Source organism: Cervus canadensis, chromosome X, assembly GCF_019320065.1.
Source record: "Cervus canadensis isolate Bull #8, Minnesota chromosome X, ASM1932006v1, whole genome shotgun sequence".
In the NCBI taxonomy this organism is placed as follows: domain Eukaryota; kingdom Metazoa; phylum Chordata; class Mammalia; order Artiodactyla; family Cervidae; genus Cervus; species Cervus canadensis.
This window is the reverse complement of record NC_057419.1, coordinates 70,281,252-70,300,836: the sequence shown is the minus strand read 5'-3', so window position 1 is coordinate 70,300,836 and position 19,585 is coordinate 70,281,252. Positions and strand designations below refer to the sequence as shown.

General features: G+C 39.3%; 1 pseudogene; it reads left to right on the top strand.

Annotated features, from left to right (window-relative positions):
- The first annotated feature begins 18,771 nt into the window (after positions 1-18,771).
- Positions 18,772-19,326, top strand: LOC122435600 (annotated as a pseudogene).
- The last annotated feature ends 259 nt before the right edge of the window (positions 19,327-19,585 follow it).

The following is a 19,585-nucleotide window of genomic DNA, read 5'->3' as shown; positions in this document are numbered from 1 at the left end:
ACTCTAATCTTGGTTATGATGGAATCCTCTTTTTTTTTTTTCATTTCTCTAAAAGCCTATTGTATTTTTTTTTCATTTATTTCTATTAGTTGGAGGCTAATTACTTTACAATATTGTAGTGGGTTTTGTCATACATTGACATGAATCAGCCATGGTTTTACATGTATTCCCCATCCTGATCCCCCCTCCCACTTCCCTCTCTACCCGCTCCCTCTGGGTCTTCCCAGTGCACCAGGCCCGAGCACTTATTTCATGCATACAACCTGGGCTGGTGATCTGTTTCACCTTAATTTAATGAATCAGTTGTTCTAACCCCTGGACAACTTTTCAAAATCCTTAGCAAGTAAACTTCTTTCCTAAAAGTTTGTCTCTGCATCTTCAAATAGCAAGAGGAAATAAAACTTATGAGTGACAATTCTGTGCTATAAATAGGTTATGAGGCAGTCATTCTTACTCTCATTTACAAGTGAGAACATTTATGATTAGAAATGTTAAAAATTTCCTTAAAAGTAAACAGGTAATAAATTCCAATTCCAGGATTTTAACTTAGGATTTTAACCAGTTGAAGAGGACAAAGCTTAAATTCCCTCCATTATGTCATAATGCTTCCCTACCCACCATTACTATAAAGTGATTTCCAGAATTGAGGGTAAGTTTTAAGGAAGCATAGCATTTCCTTTCCTAATGTTTCACATTATCCTTGGGCACAGTCATTATTCATTCATTCTTTGATTCAACAAATATTCATTGAGTACCTTATATATACCAGTCACTTCTCAACATGCTAGAGACATGTCGATGAACAAGACAAAATCCCCCATCTTAATTGAGTTTCTGTTCTAGTGAGGAATACACATATAACCACAGAAATATAGTGTCAAGTAACTAAAGAAAAACATCACAGGGTTAAGGGATGAAAGATGATAAAAGTTAGGGTGACAAAATGGGCTTTATAAATAAGGGGCAATGGGGTGCCTATAAATATCAACACAAGTATAATAATGTAGCTTCTCCAATTATATAGAAATAAGATGAAAAGGATATTCCAAATAAGATTTTCATCTATGCTTAATTGCTTTAAAAATGGGGATTAATTACTGTTACCATGAAATAATCAAGCTAGACTAGAAAAGTATGAGATTTCAGAGTAATAATAATGAAAAGTCTTTCAAGACTTCTATTGACCTGTCAGTATTCTGCCTCCAGTATCATCTTAGATCATATTTAAGTGTAAGAACTCTGGCCTTCCAAGTTCAGATATCCTCACTCTCCAACTTTTACAGCCATCTTTCCCATTGATCCTGTCCTGAAATACGATTCCCTTTAAAAAATTTAAGGACACTTTCTTTCTACTTCTGTTACAAATGACAGATCCCTAAAAGTCAGACACATTTTTTATTTTCCTTTTTTCTTTCCATAACATTCTAAATATTAACACAGAGAACCACATATGAATTAAACATTATTTTCATCATGACTGGGCTTAAAAGGGATCAGGAAGAAAAAGAAAAATATAACCTTGACACTGTAGAGGAAAGAAGATTGAAAACAATTTTTATTTTAATGTTGTTTACCAAGAAGGCAATAGAGCGAAGTGATCAAAAGTCAAGTGAGTCCTAAAGTCAGATTGCTGCTGCTGCTGCTGCTAAGTCGCTTCAGTCGTGTCCAACTCTGTGCGACCCCATAGACGGCAGCCCACCAGGCTCCCCCGTCCCTGGGATTCTCCAGGCAAGAACCCTGGAGTGGGTTGCCATTTCTTTCTCCAATGCAGGAAAGTGAAAGTGAAGTCACTCAGTTGTGCCCGACTTGTAGCAACCCCATGGACCACAGCCCACCAGGCTCCTCCGTCCATGGGATTTTCCAGGCAAGAGTACTGGAGTGGAGTGCCATTGCCTTTTACCTGTGTTCAAATCCAAGGTCTGGAGTTGACTTCTTAAATAATTTGAACAAATTACTATACCTTTTAGATTCCTCATTTCTCATCACAATTATATATAGGCTCCATATGTTCATTGTAATGAATGAGTAAGGCAAAAATGTAATATTCTTTTTTTAAAAAAACATATTCAGTATAATATTTATTTTTTAATTTTTACTCACTCTTTATAACTGGGGTATAGTTACTTTACAGCATTGTGTTGATTTCTGCTGTACAATGAAGGGAATCACTATACGTTCACATAAAGATGTAATATTCTTACTGCAGTACTAGGAACTTATACCACACTACAAACAGATATTGTGCTGTACTTAGTCGCTCAGTTGTGTCCAACTCTTTGTGACCCCATGGACCGTAGCCCACCAGGCTCCTCTGTTCATGGGGATTCTCCAGGCAAGAACAATAGAGTGGGTTGCCATGCCTTCCTCCAGGGGATCTTCCCAACCCAGGGATCGAACCTAGGTCTCCCACATTGCAGGTGGATTCTTTACCATCTGAGCCACCAGGGAAGCCCACAAATATATTAGTTAATATTATTTTCACCATTGATAAATGGATGGATTTAAAGACAAAATATATCTTTCCCCTCTCTTCTGGAAAACTCCTTTGTACATTTCAAAACTGTTTTTAACATCACCTTCCCTATCAAGTCCTCTGGGGTTCCCCAGGAAGACTTCGGTGTCCTTTTCTTGTGCTCCCATCATATTTATTCCTAATTCTATGTTCGAATTCTAAAGAGATAAAGGTCCATCAAGTTAAGGCTATGGTTTTTCCAGTGGTCATGTGTGGATGTGACAGTTGGACTATAAAGAAAGCTGAGCACAGAAGAATTGATGCTTTTGAACTGTGGTGTTGGAGGAGACTCTTGAGAGTCCCTTGGACTGCAAGGAGATCAGTCTTGGGTGTTCATTGGCAGGACTGATGCTGAAGCTGAAACTCCAGTACTTTGGCCACCTGATGCAAAGAGCTGACTCATTTGAAAAGACCCTGATGCTGGGAAAGATTGAGGGCAGGAGGAGAAGGGGATGACAGAGGATGAGATGGTTGGATGACATCATCTACTCAGTGGACATGAGTTTGGGTAAACTCTGGGAGTTGGTGGTGGACAGGGAGACCTGGAATGCTGCAGTTCACAGGGTCACAAAGAGTCGGACACGACTGAGCGACTGAACTGAACTGAACAGGAAACTCTCTTTCCAGTGGCTATAAAATCAATTTTCTGAAGTTTCCTAAATGTAAACCCTAAGATAAAGATTTCGGTGCAGCTGGTTTATTTAGGGAGTGGTCCTGAGAGAAACTCGAAAAGGGCATGGAGAGACCAGAAGAGGCGAAGCCAAACGAAGGTGTGATTTCAGGTGATGTGTCCCACTCAGTCTGATCCCATAGTAAGCTCTGGAGCTTGCATCATAACTCAAGAGCTCAACATCCCATAATGTGAGAAAGCCGGGCTTTCATGCCACCCTATCAGTCCGTCATTGGCTCAGAGGTTGGTATGGGGCATAAGCTCAAAGGTACTTCTGGCTTTCTGCATGCAATGCTTTGAAGAGTATCTCAGGTGAGAGCCATCAAAAACAAAGCACACAGAACATGAGACATAGGGGCACACAAGTTAAGGAGGGAAGGAATCTGGGTGTAGGACCAGCAGTATCCTGACTCACAGTCCTTTCTTAATGAACTCCCACTATTTTAATGACTTAGCTCCCCTATACCACCATATTATTTTTGGTTCCTGTCTCAGGGCCAAGAGGGATTGGCTTTAGCAGCCCCTTTGTATAGTAAATAGCATTCTAACTTAGGGTAGTAACCAGAATGCCTGTGGCCTCAGCCTTAGAATAAAGCTGACACAACACACAGGAGTCTCCGATGGCTGGCTTCACTGTTGTTGATACTGAGCAGCAGCCATGGCCTGATATTATTGCCCAAGTGTCACAATCCTTAGACAGGCACTTTGCCACTCCTCCTGACCTACTCCACCTCCTTTCCAACCTCTATATCTGCGTCTATGGTAACCATTGCCTCTTTTAATCTACAGTAGCTTACACAAGTTTGAACGTCTGATTTCCTTCCAACCCTACTAACCACATACACCGAGAGAGCCACTTACCTCATCTTTGTTTGAAGACTTGCTGCCCAGTACTTCTTCCTAAATCATTCTATCCATTTCACTTTAGCAGTTCCACTGGGGAAAGAGAAATTGCCTTTGTCCCTTCCAATTAAAAATTTAAAAGCTCTGTCTCCTTTTCTTATGTTCTTGCCATTCCACATGGGGTTGCATCATCAATTTCTCAGAGTACCAAACTCTGTCACCCATGTCTTCCATGTCACAGTTGGAACCTTTCCTACTAATAGAATATTCTTATAGTTAGACAATGTTTTAAGAATGAAAATTTGTGTTCATAATTCCACAGTACTGTTTTCATATATATATTGTATCCATATTCAAAAGTTTTTGTCAATACTATTCAAGATTCAATGAAATTTTCCCACTATGTCATGATTCTTTATTATAAAATTAGAGACTCTCCTTAATAGTTTGTAAGAAAGAATAGAGCTGTTCAGTGACAGAAATTTAGTGTATAATTTTCAAATACCAAAAGGAGAAATCTTATGTGATACTTCTGCTTGAATCAGATTCTCTAGTCAGACATAGGTAACTTCCTGGTGGCTCAGATAGTAAAGAATTCGGCTGCAATGCGGGAGACCCAGGTTCAATCACTGGGTTGAGAAGATCCCCTGGAGGAGGGCACGGCAACCCACTCCAGTATTCTTACCTGGAGAATCCCCATGGACAGAGGAGCCTGACAGGCTACAGTCCATGGAGTTGCAGAGTCAGACACGACTGACCAACTAAGCACAGCACAGATAGAAGGGTAGATTAGATAGATTGATGATTTATAGGCTAGATTATGATCATTTCTTTCTACTTTGTTGTTCATTTATTCTTTAATATTTATTGATTTCCTACTACAATGATAGGCCCTGGGAATAAAAGATGATAAAGAAATCAGAACTGCCCTTAAGACATCTAGTGGGAAAAACAGACATGAAAAGAAATAATTATCTTACAGTGCTAATGAAAAAAAAAAAAAAGCAAAGACAAGAGGTAGGAATGCCAAACATTTTCCAAAACACCTTTGTCTTGAATTTGCACCATACTCTGTTCAATTACTGAACTAATTGAACTGAACTGATTCTGAATCAGATCAAACCACCCAGGCCAAGTTAGATTCTCCCTCTTTGTGACTCCCTTAGAATTCATCACATAATCCTTTATTTTTTGCTTGTCTGCCTCCCTAACTAGACTCTGAGCATCTTGAACACAGGATTTTATCTAATTATCTTTGTATTCAAAGCATCAGTTATATTTTTGGCACATGGTTGCTCCTCAATAAATGCTTGTAAATGGAATGAATGAATGAATGGATAAACTAAACAAAAGATTCGAAGGGAAGAATTTCTTTGAAGTCTTTGTATATAAATTGATATTTAAACTACTAAGGATCTCATATTGTGCAGCTAAAATTCTGAAACTGCAGGTGAGGTTGAGAGGATTATCTAATGTCATGTGCCAGTCTCAATTTTGTTTTCTTGTCTGAAACTCCAGACTTCGCAAATAAGATAGCTGTCTTCATCCACCATGCTGAAGCTCTATAGGGTCAAAAAACAGCTGCACATTCCAGAGCAGCTTGTGAGATGTACTGAAAAGAGCTGAATATTTTTTATATCAAGAATATACTTATTGGATCTAATTCAGTAATGTTTGTCGTTGTTTTTTTTTAAATCTTCTAGATGGTTATTATTTGCTGTCTCTGTAGTGCCATTACATGGCTGCTGCCTCAGCCTTTTGCAAGCAATTATGGTGAGTTTTAAAATCAAGTAGCAGTGCAGGGGTACAATTCTCCTGGTTCTCTAATGTAGTTCAACTTCATGTCTTAGTATTTTTTAAATCCATTGTTATGTGATCCTTTTTGGGCTTTTGAAATAGTGTTTAGGAATAAGAGTCTCCTGCTGTTGACTTTCAACATTCGAATATTTACCCCCATTTTTTGAAATGCAATCTAAAAATTCGGACTCCTCATTAGAATTAACTCTATTAACTTCAATATTCCCTTTGCAGATGCTTATACAGATAAGCATCTGGTCCCACTAGTTCCATAAACTATATTTGCCCCAGATGCCTCTTTAGAAGGTTCTAGAAAAGTGTTACTTTGAAAGACAGACACCTTCCTGAAATTTTTTCTTAATGACTCTAAAGGGGAAATTAAGTTTGAGAACAACCAGATAACTCTTCTTTCCTTTCCCTCCAAGATAATCAGGATGTGGATTCCAAAAATCTGGAGGTTTAGTAATCTCAACTAGAGACAAAGCTGCCTCGCATTCTTTCTGGGGCAGCCGCTTCTGGGATACCCACATGTGCAGTATCAAATGGAGCAGAACTCCAACTAGCTTGTCCTTGACTCATTCTCCTGTCACTTCTGAGTGCTTCATCTCCTCTCTTTCTCTGTATTCTTGAGCACCTTCATTTAACCCTGCCACTCTCCTGCTACTAAGCTCTATCTTTCTGTGAAGAAGTCAGTTTGACTTCTTTCAATTCTTGTTTGGCAGAAGAACTTCCAAATGTTCAAAAGAAACAATGGTCTAACTTTCCTAAGAAGTTCAGTTGGATCATTCCTCTGGTGCAAGTGACCTGCTGTTATTGTATTCCAAGCTGCTAGGTTGTCTCCTTGTTTTATAAAAAATAAAAATGAGTAGAAAATAAGGTAAGATCTAAAAGTTAAACGCAGACTAAAATGTTATTTAGGAACAGCTGGTGTTCACATGGGGATTAGAATGCAATTAGCACCTGTCTTCTAAATATTTGGTAAGCATAAATTGAAATATGTATCTCATAATCTGTAAAATGGTCTGTTGCTTTTTGTGAGAAGAAACTTAAGGATAAAATTAGGAATACAAGTAGAAAATAATTACTTCAGTGATAATGTTCTTTATTGGCTTTTTAAGTAGAAACATAGCATGTAACAGTTAACTAAAAGGGACCTAAAAGATAATTTAGACTCATGCCTTTGAGGAAGATCATAGTATTTTTTCATGATAACACAGTCGAACTGAGAGAAGTGAAACTAGGACTCAGGACTCCTCATCCTATTATGCTCTTCTCAATTTAAGTGTCAGGTCAAGGAATTCACAGGCTGTTTGCTACATTAGGGCTTCTTACACTGGGCTCTTTGGAAGGGATTTGTAGATCTTCCCTAATTTCAGGTAAGTTTCATTGTCAATGTGCACTTTCCTCTGGGTGGCTGGCAGTTGGGGAGCATAGCTTTCAAAAGACTTAGAACAGCCCATACTATACTCTCCCTGCAAAAAAAAAAAAAAAAAATGAGGTATAAAAACCTTTGAACTAAATAAATATTTGTCTTCTCTTAATGTAAAAATCATGGATAAATGTTTTAGTGCTATATCTTCCTTCTCTTAGTTCTCCACATATGAAGTTAGTATAGTTTCAGTTCTGGTTCAGTCGTCCATGGAGAAGGCAAAGGACCGTGGAGTGGGGAAAAAAAATGAATCTTATACCTAGACCTTACATAAACCATCTATTCAGAGATTTTTCATTTACACACTCTGTATATATATGTGGTTTCCATTTCCTCACCACTTATCCCACTAACCTCCCCCCCCAACTCCTTCCTGGGGGAACTATCAAAGTATCTAACTTACAAATATAATATATCACAGTAAGGCAGCTCTCTTAGGCAACCTAAGACCTGTTGGAAAAAAATAGTAAAGGGGTTTGTTTGCCATTTTTAAGTTACCCATCTAGATTCGTCATTATATGTTGTTTATTACTGTAGTAGTATGGTTTCCTTTTTGACAATTTTCTTTTCTCAGCTAATATAACACTATTTTCTCTTTTGCTGACTCAGATTCCACCTTCTTCTCCCATCTGCTGACTCCAGATATCCTAAAAATCTTTAGTTTTTGATCTTCATATACATAATATGTTATACACATTTCCTCAGGGGACTCATTCATTCTGAAGATTTAAATCTGTTCTATCTAGGAATCCCCAATCTGCATCTCCAGCTTCTTTCCTAACATCTTATGTTTCGAACCAGTTAGATTTTTTTAATTTATTTATTTTAATTGGAGGCTAATTACTTTACAATATTGTAGTGATTTTTGCCATACATTGACATGAATCAGCCGTGGATTTACATGTGTTCCCCATCCTGAACTCCCTCCCACCTCCCTCCCCATCCTATCCATCTGGGTCATCCCAGTGCACCAGCCTCGTGCACCCAGTCTCATCCATTGAACCTGGACTGACAATCTATTTCACATATGGTAATATACATGTTTCAATGCTATTCTCTCAATCATCCCACCCTTGCCTTCTCCCAAAGAGTCCAAAAGTCTGTTCTTTACATCTGTGTCTCTTTTGCTGTCTCACATATAGGGTCATCATTACCATCTTCCTAAATCCCATATACATGCATTAATATACTGTATTGTTTTTCTTTCTGACTTACTTCACTCTGTACAATAGGCTCCAGTTTCATCCACCTCATTAGAACTGATTTGTGTATCCTTTTTAAAGCTGAGTAGTATTCCATTGTGTATATGTACCACAGCTTTCTTATCCATTCATCTGCCAATCAACATCTAGGTTGCTTCCATGTCCTGGCTATTGTAAACAGTGCTGCGATGAACATTGGGGTACACGTGTCTCTTTCAATTCTGGTTTCCTGGTTTCCTTGGTGTGTATGCCCAGCAGCAGGATTGCTGGGTCGTATGGCAGTTCTATTTTCAGTTTTTTAAGGAATCTCCACACTGCTCTCCATAGTGGCTGTACTAGTTTGCATTCCCACCAACAGTGTAAGAGGGTTCCCTTTTCTCCACACCCTCTCCAGCATTTATTGCTTGTAGACTTTTTGATAGCAGCCATTCTGACCAGCGTGAGATGGTACCTCATTGTGGTTTTGATTTGCATTTCTCTGATAATGAGTGATGTTGAGCATCTTTTCATGTGTTTGTTAGCCATCTGTATGTCTTCTTTGGAGAAATGTCTGTTTAGTTCTTTGGCCCATTTTTTAATTGGGTCGTTTATTTTTCTGGAATTGAGCTGCAGGAGTTGCTTGTATATTTTTGAGATTAATTCTTTGTCAGTTGCTTCATTTGCTATTATTTTCTCCCATTCTGCAGGCTGCTCTTTTCACCTGGCTTATAGTTTCCTTCATTGTGCAAAAGCTTTTAAGTTTAATTAGGTCCCATTTGTTTCTTTTTGCTTTTATTTCCATTACTCTGGAAGGTGGGTCATAGAGGATCCTGCTGTGATTTATGTCAGAGTGTTTTGCCTATGTTTTCCTCTAGGAGTTTTATAGTGTCTGGTCTTATGTTTAGATCTTTAATCCATTTTGAGTTTATTTTTGTGTATGGTGTTAGAAAGTGTTCTAGTCGAACCAGTTAGATTTAAGCCCAGTTTATTTTATATTCCTCCTACAAATGTGGGCCATCCCCATATATTCTCAAAGGAGTTGAATCTCTCATACACAAATTGAATCTCCCTTCTGCATTCCAAGCATCTGACAAAAGCACCAACTTTTTCATAACCTCTAAATTGAGGCATTTAAACTAGTTTTTGACATCCATTTGACATTCTTTTTTTTATTGACAGCATCCAAGAACTACCTACATTCTATTTGTTTTTTTCCACTGGATAGCATTCGCTTTCAGTTTATTTAATAAATAAATGGTTTTTGAGAATCCACTAGGTGCTAGATGAATTGCTACAGTGCTATGGGGGAACCAAGATGAGTGAGATTCTGTTTTAGCCCTCTAAGGAGTTGCTAACAAGGAGTACAAAGCATATTTACAAATAGCTACAATGCAAGGCCTTTATAGCATTGGTAGTGGCTACCCTTGACTCTAATTATACCGTGCTATTATTGACTTTTGTCTGAATCCATACCCATCTATAGGATTTATTTCAGACTTTTCCATTCTACACACCCGACTTCATTTTTATTTTCTTACTTTTCCACCCATGGTCATTCCAACTACATGACTTTTTATTTTCTTTTCTCTCTTCTGGGCCTATGTGTAGAAGAATATGACTCCATAATCCTCCTGTTGATCCAGTGAAAATTTTGGGGGCTGTGCCCTTTGGCTCCCGGCATCAACCAGAGGATAACCTAGACATTCACATTCCTACCTGAAAAGCTGATTTTAATTAACCGGAGCTCCCTTTCTCCAAGTCTCATTGCCTTTGGAAAACTGAGATCATTTGCTGCTTCAGTTCCAGCCACATTTCTCTCACTGCAGGAGACCTGCCTTTTGTAGTTATGCTTAGGATGACCTTCTAGGCCTTGTAAAACACCTAAATCACTTCTGAGTATCCTTCTTTTCCCACCTGAACACTTTGATATGCTACAAGCTATGATAAAGTGATCCCTAGGCCCAAATTAATGAAAGGGGACACGACCGCCCAATAAACAAAATACTGGGCCCAGCATTTGGATACCCAGGGTGAAAACTACCAAAGTCTTAACACCCATGCCCATTCATTTCCTGATCTTTAGATATTCATATTCTACTTCAGGTAATGTAACTGAGTACTCCCTCCCCTGAAATTCCTATACTGCTCTCAGGAATGTTTTATACAGCTTCCCAGCCTGGATGCTAACTGCTGTGTCACACAGTTGTGTGCAAAGAGGACAACAAATCACTCGTGCCTAGTTTTTGAGCTTTGGCCTGTTCCAGTTTTCAGGCAAAAGCTGCCAAAGCAAAAATACCTATTCTTAAAACTAGGCATCTTTAAAAAAAAAAAAATTTCTTCTGTCATTAATTAATCCACGAAAGCATCATTTTCACATTCTTTAAAAAAAAAAACAACAAGAAATCCATTTTATTCAACTCCTCTAAGATCTGATGAGAGAACAGTTGTTGAAACATGATTTTCTTCATTTTTAGGCTAAGATTTTATAGCTCATTTGTAAATAGCGAAGAAAAGAGAGGTAGTAGTCACATTCCTGCTTTGATCATGTTTCTAACCTGAAAGGTTATTCAAGTGATTAATGAAACATAGGTGGTAAATATAATTTTCTACCTTTGAAAGCACTCCCTTTGTTGTATGCGTGTGTGTGCATGTATGTGTACATTTGTCTGTCTGCTGTCTGTCTGTTTCTCTGAGATTGCTTGATTTGCAATTTTGTATTTTACATTCCAAGAAACCTCACCTTTCAATGCTCTGTTTAGAAAACAGAAATTCAACATCTCTTCAAATATTCATTCCTGTAACTGTGAGGTGGGGGGTATGGAGGGGAAGGAATAGGTCACTGCACTGAGAAGAATTATGAGGACATAGTGACATCTACAGGTGGCACGGATGTTGTTAACTAGCATGTGTTCGCCGTCTGCTGAAGAAAGGACTGTTCTAACAAGCCTCTCTTTGCCTGAAGTTTGTCCAAAATGCCTTGCCCAAGGTGATCAGCAGGAAAGGTTAGAACAATTAATCTGGAATAGCTGATGTAAGGGGATTTTGCTAAAATTAAAATCTCTGTACTAAAGGGGCCTTATTTTACCTACTTTCTTAAACCTTCATTTTTGGCTCTCAATGACAAAAGAGCCAAAATAAAACCTTTCTGTTCCAGTAGTAACAACTCAGGTTAACATGATGTCAGAAATTATTCTTACATTTCCTTAATGAAAGGAGCGAGAACAGTGACAGTAGGGGGTGTGGCTAATAATAAATTATCATTGAATTAGGCTCATTAGTATCAATTATTTTGCTATCTGTGGAAAAACACAACCAATCAGGAAAAGGGAAAGATAAAATTAAAGCTCCTTATAGGGTGACATTATGTTACAATTTTGTATTTCTCATGGTGGTTAGACATACACAGTGAATAGTTGCTCAACTGAGAAAAAAATAAAAAGTTGTAGAATTGTTAGTTTCTCAGTCATGTCTGACTCTTTGGACTCCATGGACCATAGCCCACCAGGCTCCTCTGTCCATGGGATTTCCAAGACAAGAATACTGGAGTGGGTTACCATTTCCTTCTCTAGAGAATCTTCCTGACCCAGGGATCAAACCCTTGTCTCCTGAATTGCAGACGGATTCCTTACCACTGAGCCACCAGGGACGCCCCCAAAAGATGTAATGCTACTTTCAAAGCTCTTTATTCTAATATCTATTAATTGGAATTTAGCAGTCATGTTGCTAAAACATCTTTTCACTATCCACTGTGTGCAAAGTGCTACACAAACCTGCTTAAAGGTTTAAAACCCCAACTGCTTAATAAGTTCCTTGTCACTCCTTCATGCTTTCTTTTTATTTCTGTACTTTCTATTTCCAGTATTTACTTTAACATTAAAGAGGGATATGCTATATATATAGAGAGAGAGATAGATATAGATAGATAGATATAAAAATAGAGATATAGATTTAAGTTATATATATATAATCTATATATCTCTTTCCCCCAACAATTTCAAATGTTTTTTCCATTTCAGTGCTTTTCTTTGTATGTTTTTGTTTTATAATCTAGAATATCTTTTCTTTTTCTGAATATACAACTCCTACCCAGTTCAAATGTCCTGTTGTCTAAGTCTTTCCTGGATAAATCAAAATAGAGTTATTTATTCCTTTTTGAATTTTCTTAACACTCTCTTCGCATCTCCTACCATCTTGTGGGGGCAATTCCTTTGCCCTTGGACATGGGGTATCTTTTTTTGGTGGTATTCAACATTCTTCTGTCGATGCTTGTTCAGTAGCTAGTTCCAATTTTGGAGTTCTTGCAGAAGAAGATGAGCACATGTCCTTCTATTCCACCATCTTAATCACAGCAAAAACAGTCAGCAAAAACAAGACAAGGAGTGGACTGTGGCTCAGATCATGAACTCCTTATTGCAAACTTCAGACTTAAATTGAAGAAAGTAGGGAAAATCACTAGACTATTCAGATATGACCTAAATCAAATCCCTTACGATTATACAGTGTAAGTGACAAATAGATTCAAGGGTTTAGATCTGATAGACAGAGTGCCGGAAGAACTATGGTCAGAAGTTTTTGACATTGTACAGGAGGCAGTGATCAAGACCATCCCCAAGAAAAAGAAATGCAAAAAGGCAAAATGGTTGTCTGAGGAGGCCTTACAAATAGCTGAGAAAAGAAGAGAAGTGAAAGGCAAAGGAGAAAAGGAAAGGTATACCCATTTGAATGCAGAGTTCCAAAGAATATCAAGGAGAGATAAGAAAGGTTTCCTCAGTGATCAATGCAAAGAAATAGAGGAAAACAATAGAATGGGAAAGACTAGAGATCTCTTCAAGAAAATTAGAGATACCAAGGGAATATTTCATGCAAAGATGGGCACAATAAAGGACAGAAATGGTATGGACCTAGAGAAACAGAAGATATTATGAAGACATGGCAAGAATACACAGAAGAACTATCCAGAAAAGATCTTCATGACCCAGATAACCACGATGGTGTGATCAGTCACCTAGAGCCAGACATCCTGGAATGAGAAGTCAAGTGGGCCTTAGGAAACATCACTATTAACAGAGCTAGTGGAGGTGATGGAATTCCAGTTGAGCTGTTTCAAATCCTAAAAGCTGATACTGTGAAAGTGCTGTACTCAATATGCCAGCAAAATTGAAAAAGTCAGCAGTGGCCTCAGGACTGGAAAAGGTCAGTTTTCATTCCAATCCCAAAGAAAGGCAATCCCAAAGAATGTTCAAACACAATTGCACTCATCTCACACACTAGCAAAGCAATGCTCAAAATTCTCCAAGCCAGGCTTCAACAGTACATGAACTGTGAACTTCCAGATGTTCAAGCTGGATTTAGAAAAGTCAGAGGAACTAGAGATCAAATTGCCAACATGCATTGGATCATCAAAAAAGCAAGAGAATTCCAGAAAAACATCTACTCTGCTTTGTTGATTACACCAAAGTCTTTGACTGTGTAGATCACAACAAACTGGAAAATTCTGCAAGAGATGGTGATACCAGACCAAATGACCTGCCCCCTAAGAAATCTGTATGCAGGTTAAGAAGCAACAGTTAGAACTGAGCATGTAACAACAGACTGGTTACAAATTGGAAAAGGAGTACATCAAGGCTGTATATTGTTGCCCTGCTTATTTAACTTATATGCAGAGTACATCATGGAAAATGCCAGGCTGGATGAAGGACAATTGGAATCAAGATTGCCGGGTGAAATATCAATAAACTTAGATATGCAGATGACACAACCCTTATGGCAGAAAGCAAAGAAGAACTAAAGAGCCTCTTGATGAAAGTGAAAGAGGAGAGTGAAAAAGCTGACTTAAAACTCAACATTAAAAAATGAACATCATGGCATCTGGTCCCATCACTTCATGGCAAATAGATGGGGAAACAATGAAAACACTGACAGACTTTATTTTTGGGGACTCCAAAATCACTGCAGATGGTGACTATAGTCATGGAATTAAAAGACGCTTGCTCTTTGGAGGAAAAGTTATGACCAACCTAGACAGCATATTAAAAAGCAGAGACATTACTTTGCCAACAAAGGTCCATCTAGTCAAAGCTATGGTTTTTCCAGTAGTCATGTATGGATGTGAGAGGTGGACTATAAAGAAGGCTGAGTGCCAAAGAATTGATGGTTTTGAACTGTGCTGTTGGAGAAGACTCTTGAGAGTCCCTTGGACTGCAAGGAGATCCAACCAGTCCTTCCTAAAGGAGATCAGTCCTGGGTGTTCATTGGAAGGACTGATGTTGAGGCTGAAACTCCAATACTTTGGCCACCTGATGCAAAGAGCTGATTCATTTGAAAAGACCCTGATGCTGGGAAAGATTGAGGGCAGGAGGAGAAGGGGATGACAGAGAATGAGATGGTTGGATGGCATCACCGACTCAATGGACATGAGTTTGAGTAAACTCCAGGAGTTGGTGATGGACAGGGAGGCATGGTGTGCTGCGGTTCATGGGGTTGCAAAGAGTCGGACACCACTGAGCAACTGAACTGAACTGAACTGAACTGAACAGGAATCTCTCTTTCCAGTGGCTATAAAATCAATTTTCTGAACTGAACATTCTCTTCACCTATCATCTTTTCCTTTGAGATTAAAAATATTTATATATCTGTTTTAGCTCTCCTTAGATATATTTTTAAAAATAATTTAACTTATTTATTTTTGACTGTGTTAGGTTTTTGTTGCTGTGTGAGATTTTCTCTCTTTGTGACAAGCAGGGGCTACTCTTCATTGTGGTGCACAGGCTTCTCATTGCAGTGGCTTCTCTTACTGAAGAGCATGGTCTTTAGGCATATGGGCTTGGTAGTTGTGGCTCCCAGCATCTACAGCACAGGCTCCATAGCTGTGGCCCACAGACTTAGCTGCTCAGTGGCATGTGAGATCCTCCTGGACTGAGGAATGAACCTGTGTCTCCTGCATTGGCAGGCAGATTCTTCACCACTGAGCTACCAGGGAAGCCCCTCCTTAGATATCTTGAAAGTAGGAACAGTCTTGGACATTTTTATTTATGTGCCTTGAGCACCTTGGGTGCTCAGAAAATATTTATTGAATGAAGCAAAAGATTTATCCTGTGGGTGTTGAATAATGATTTAAGAGTTAGAGGATAAGGTAATATTTACAAAAATGAGTCCACCAGGTCATTAATTGGTCTCTGTTTTAAGAAGTCTTCATTATTCCTAAAGATTTCTTTGAGTATAGATTAAAACCTTAAACATAGTGTTGAGTTTCATTTGTGTGCTTATGTTAGAAGGAAGAAGAGGGTTAAGCACAGATGGATGGCTGAAGAGACAGGGAGGCAATTGAGTGGCCTGAATCCCCTCCTTTTGGCATGGGGAAATGTAGGAATTTCCAGTGGTCATGGCCAGGATTACCTGGCTAGAGCAATTTTGCTAATAACCCAATCAAGGAGGCTGGCTATCAGATGAGGCACCTTAGCAACAAGAGGCGACAGGATGTTCTGCTACATGGGGGCCTCTTTTGTCAGAGAGCAGCAGAGGAATAAGGCTTCTTGGAGACTCATGAAGAACTTCAATGTATGTCCAACAAGCAGATCAGTATTTAGGCATTGTCGCACAGAGGGCATCTTCAGCCTGTCAACATGAGAGAAACTGGAATAGCCACAGTGAGGATTAAGCTTTAAAGAGAGAGGAAGGGGACTTCCCTAGTGGTCCAGGGGTTAAGATCCCATGGTTTCAATGCAGGGGATCCAGGTTTGATCCCTGGTCAGGGAACTAAGATCCCACATGTGGCGTGGTGTGGCCAAAAATAATTCTTTTTTTTTAAAAAAAGGAAGGAGGTGTCTCAGAGCCAGACCCTGCCAACACCTTTCATCTCAAACCCCATAGTCAGGACCACCACTCAAGCCTCACCTGAAGATAAGAAAAGATGATGAGATTTTTTTTTTTAAACTTGGAAGTTAATGCTTTAATTCAAACCAAATTTTAAACCCCAACATGGCCACAAAACTAGGGAATCTTCATGAGATCATATTGCTGTACTAGAAAGGGAGATTCAACAATCCCCTAGAGAAGACAGTACAGTAACTGGCAACACTGCAGCCACTTTATTTTCAGATTCCACCAAGCTGAAACTTCTCAGTAAAGCCAGTTACATTAGTCAACAAAGGACTGTCTTAGTCTTCTAGGGCCATACACTGGGTGACTTAAACAACAGATATTTATTTTCTCACAGTTTTTGGAGGCTGGGAAGTCCATGATCGAAGTTCTGGCAGGTTTGGTGTCTAGTGAGGGCTCTTTCTGTTTTGCAGAAGGCCACCTTCTTGCTGGTGGGGTGGGTGGGGGTATGGGATGAGATGAGATGAGGTGAATCTCTAGAGTTTTTACCTTTTTTTTTAAGTCACCAGTTCTATCAGATTAGAGCTCCAACCTGATGACCTCATTTGACCTTTCTCACCTCTTTAAAGGCCTTATCTCCAGTACAGGCTCATGGTGGGTTGTAGTGCTTCAACATATCAACATATGACTTTAGGGGTACACAATTCATTCCACAGCAAAGACCTCTTACCATGAGGCAGAAACTATTTACCAAGACAACAGAACAGAGCAAACCAGGCTAAAAATGATTTCCCATTCTATCCCAAATGCCTGTGTGCTAAGTTGCTCCAGTCGTGTCTGACTCTCTGCAACCCCAAGGACTGTAGCCCACCAGGCTTCTCTGTCCATGGGATTTCCCAGGCAAGAATACTGGAGTGGGTTGCCATTTCCTCCTCCAGGGGATCTTCCCAATTCAGGGATTGAACCTACATCTCCTTTGTCTCCTGCATTGCAGGTGGATTCTTTACCTGCTGACCTATCAGGGAAGCCCCAAATATCCCAAATGCCTGGATATTGCAATGTCAAATGGAAGCAAGAGCTTTCAGACCTTCATTAAATAAATCTTGGATATATGGTCATGATTAAGACCAAAGGAACTAAAAAGCTGATTGGAAATTCAGAGGCTCAGTCATTTGTCTCCAATGCCAAGGTAGTTGATGCTGCCAAATACTGGGCGACTTGGGGGAGTGAATTTTCAGAATAATTTATCATGGCTTAAAAGTCAAAATATGTTCTTCAAAAATTAACATGTGCCATTGGCAATCTAGAACTCAACAGCAGCAAGCCAAAACCTACAATCAACAATACATTGGAGAATACAGATAGTAGGAGTTAAATTGAAATTTTAAGGCCAAGTCCCCTCCCACCTAAAAAGGTTGCAACTGAAATCCACTTGTTAAGTCGGAATAGAAAGTCTGCTCTTAAGAGATGTTTCTGACTTCCAGTTTTAGGTCTGACATGTAAAGAGCTTAGAAGTACTCACAACAAGAAAACAACTGTTCTCAAGGAAAAAATCAACAATTTTTGTATTCATCAGAGAATGGAGCTCCTTAGCAAACTCCTGCCCTCCCAACTGGCGAGACAGAGAAAAAGCCATAACACTAGAGGAAATTTTAGCCGCTGACATCACAATTACAGCAAAAAGTGTACACAGCCTACCCCTTCCTAGTCAGATAAATTTAAATTTCACACTCTCTCAGATCCTTTTACCCAATACATCATGTTTGGCTTTCAATTTTTAAAAATCACAAGTCATACAAAAAGACAAAAAGCACAATCTGAATGAACAAAGGAAGCATCAGAACCAGACTCAGATATGGCAGAGAGTTTGGAATTATCAGACTGAGAATTTAAAATAACTACGATTAATATGCTAAGCGTTCTCAAGGGAACAGTAGACAAATGCAAGAAAAGATAGGGAAGGTAAGAGACATGGAACTTTAAGAAAGAATCAAAAGAAAATGCTAGAAATCAAAAACACTGTAACAGAAATGATGAGTGTGTTTGATGGATTCATAAAGAAAAGAATCAGTTAACTTAAGGATATATCAATAGAAACTTTCAAAACTGAGAAACAAACAGAAAAGAATGAAAAAAAACTGAGCAGAATGTTCAAGGACTGTGGGACAGTTACAAAAAGGGTACATATATGTAATATCAATACTGAAAGCAGAGAGAAAGGAACAGAAGAAATATTTGAAGTTTTAAAGGCTGAGAATTTTCCAAAAATAAAGACAGACACCAATCCACGGATCCAGGAAGCTCAGAGCACAACAAACAGGATAAATAACCCCCAAAATCGATATGTAAGCATATCATATTCAAACTGCAAAAAAATCAAAAAGAAAATCATGAAAGAAGTCAGAGAAAATAATGCTTACCTATAGAGGAATAAGAACAATTCAACTGGACTTAACCTTCAGAAACCATCCGAACAAAAAGAGAATAAGGTAAAATGTTTAAAGTATTGCTGACTGTGAGGATGGCGGGAAGGGGAAAGCTAATGGCAGTAATGGGAGATGAGGACACCATGACTGGCTTCCTGCTGGGTGGCATAGGAGTGCTTAACAAGAACTGCCACCCAAATTTCCTAGTGATGGACTTCCTTGGTGGCTCAGATGGTAAAAGCATCTGTCTACAATGCGGGAGACCCAGGTTCAGTCCCTGGGTCGGGAAGATCTCCTGGAGAAGGAAATGACAACCCACTCCAGTGTTCTTGTCTGGAAAATTCCATGGATGGAGGAGCCTGGTAGGCTACAGTGCATTGGGGTCGCAGAGAGTTGGACACAACTGAGCAACTTCACTAGTGAAATTGAAGACACAGACACTTTCCAGCAGTTTCTAAACTGGGATGACATCAGCAGCATCCTTATCCACCAGTACATTGCAAAGATGGTGCAGGCATGCACTTGATGCCCTCTGGCACTGCATGCCAGCCATACTGGAGATCCCATCCAAGGAGCACCTCTGTGATGCTGCCAATGTCTCCATCCTGCACAGGGCCAGGGGCATGTTCATGGCTGAAAACCCGCACTAAGGGATTCTCCGCAGCCATGTAGCCTCTCCCTAGGCTTGCTATCAACCCTTGTCTAAGATGTGAGCCTCTGAGTTCCAATTCCCTGCCCCTTCCCACTCCACTGAGAGGCTAGGTGAGGTGCTTCCAGGTACCAGGGCTCTGCCATTAAAATCAAGGCTGGTTAGGGTAAAAATAAATAAATAAATGAAAATAAAGAGAGGAGACACAAATTACTGGTGTCAGAAATGAAAGAGAAACCAGCACTACTGATCCCATGGAC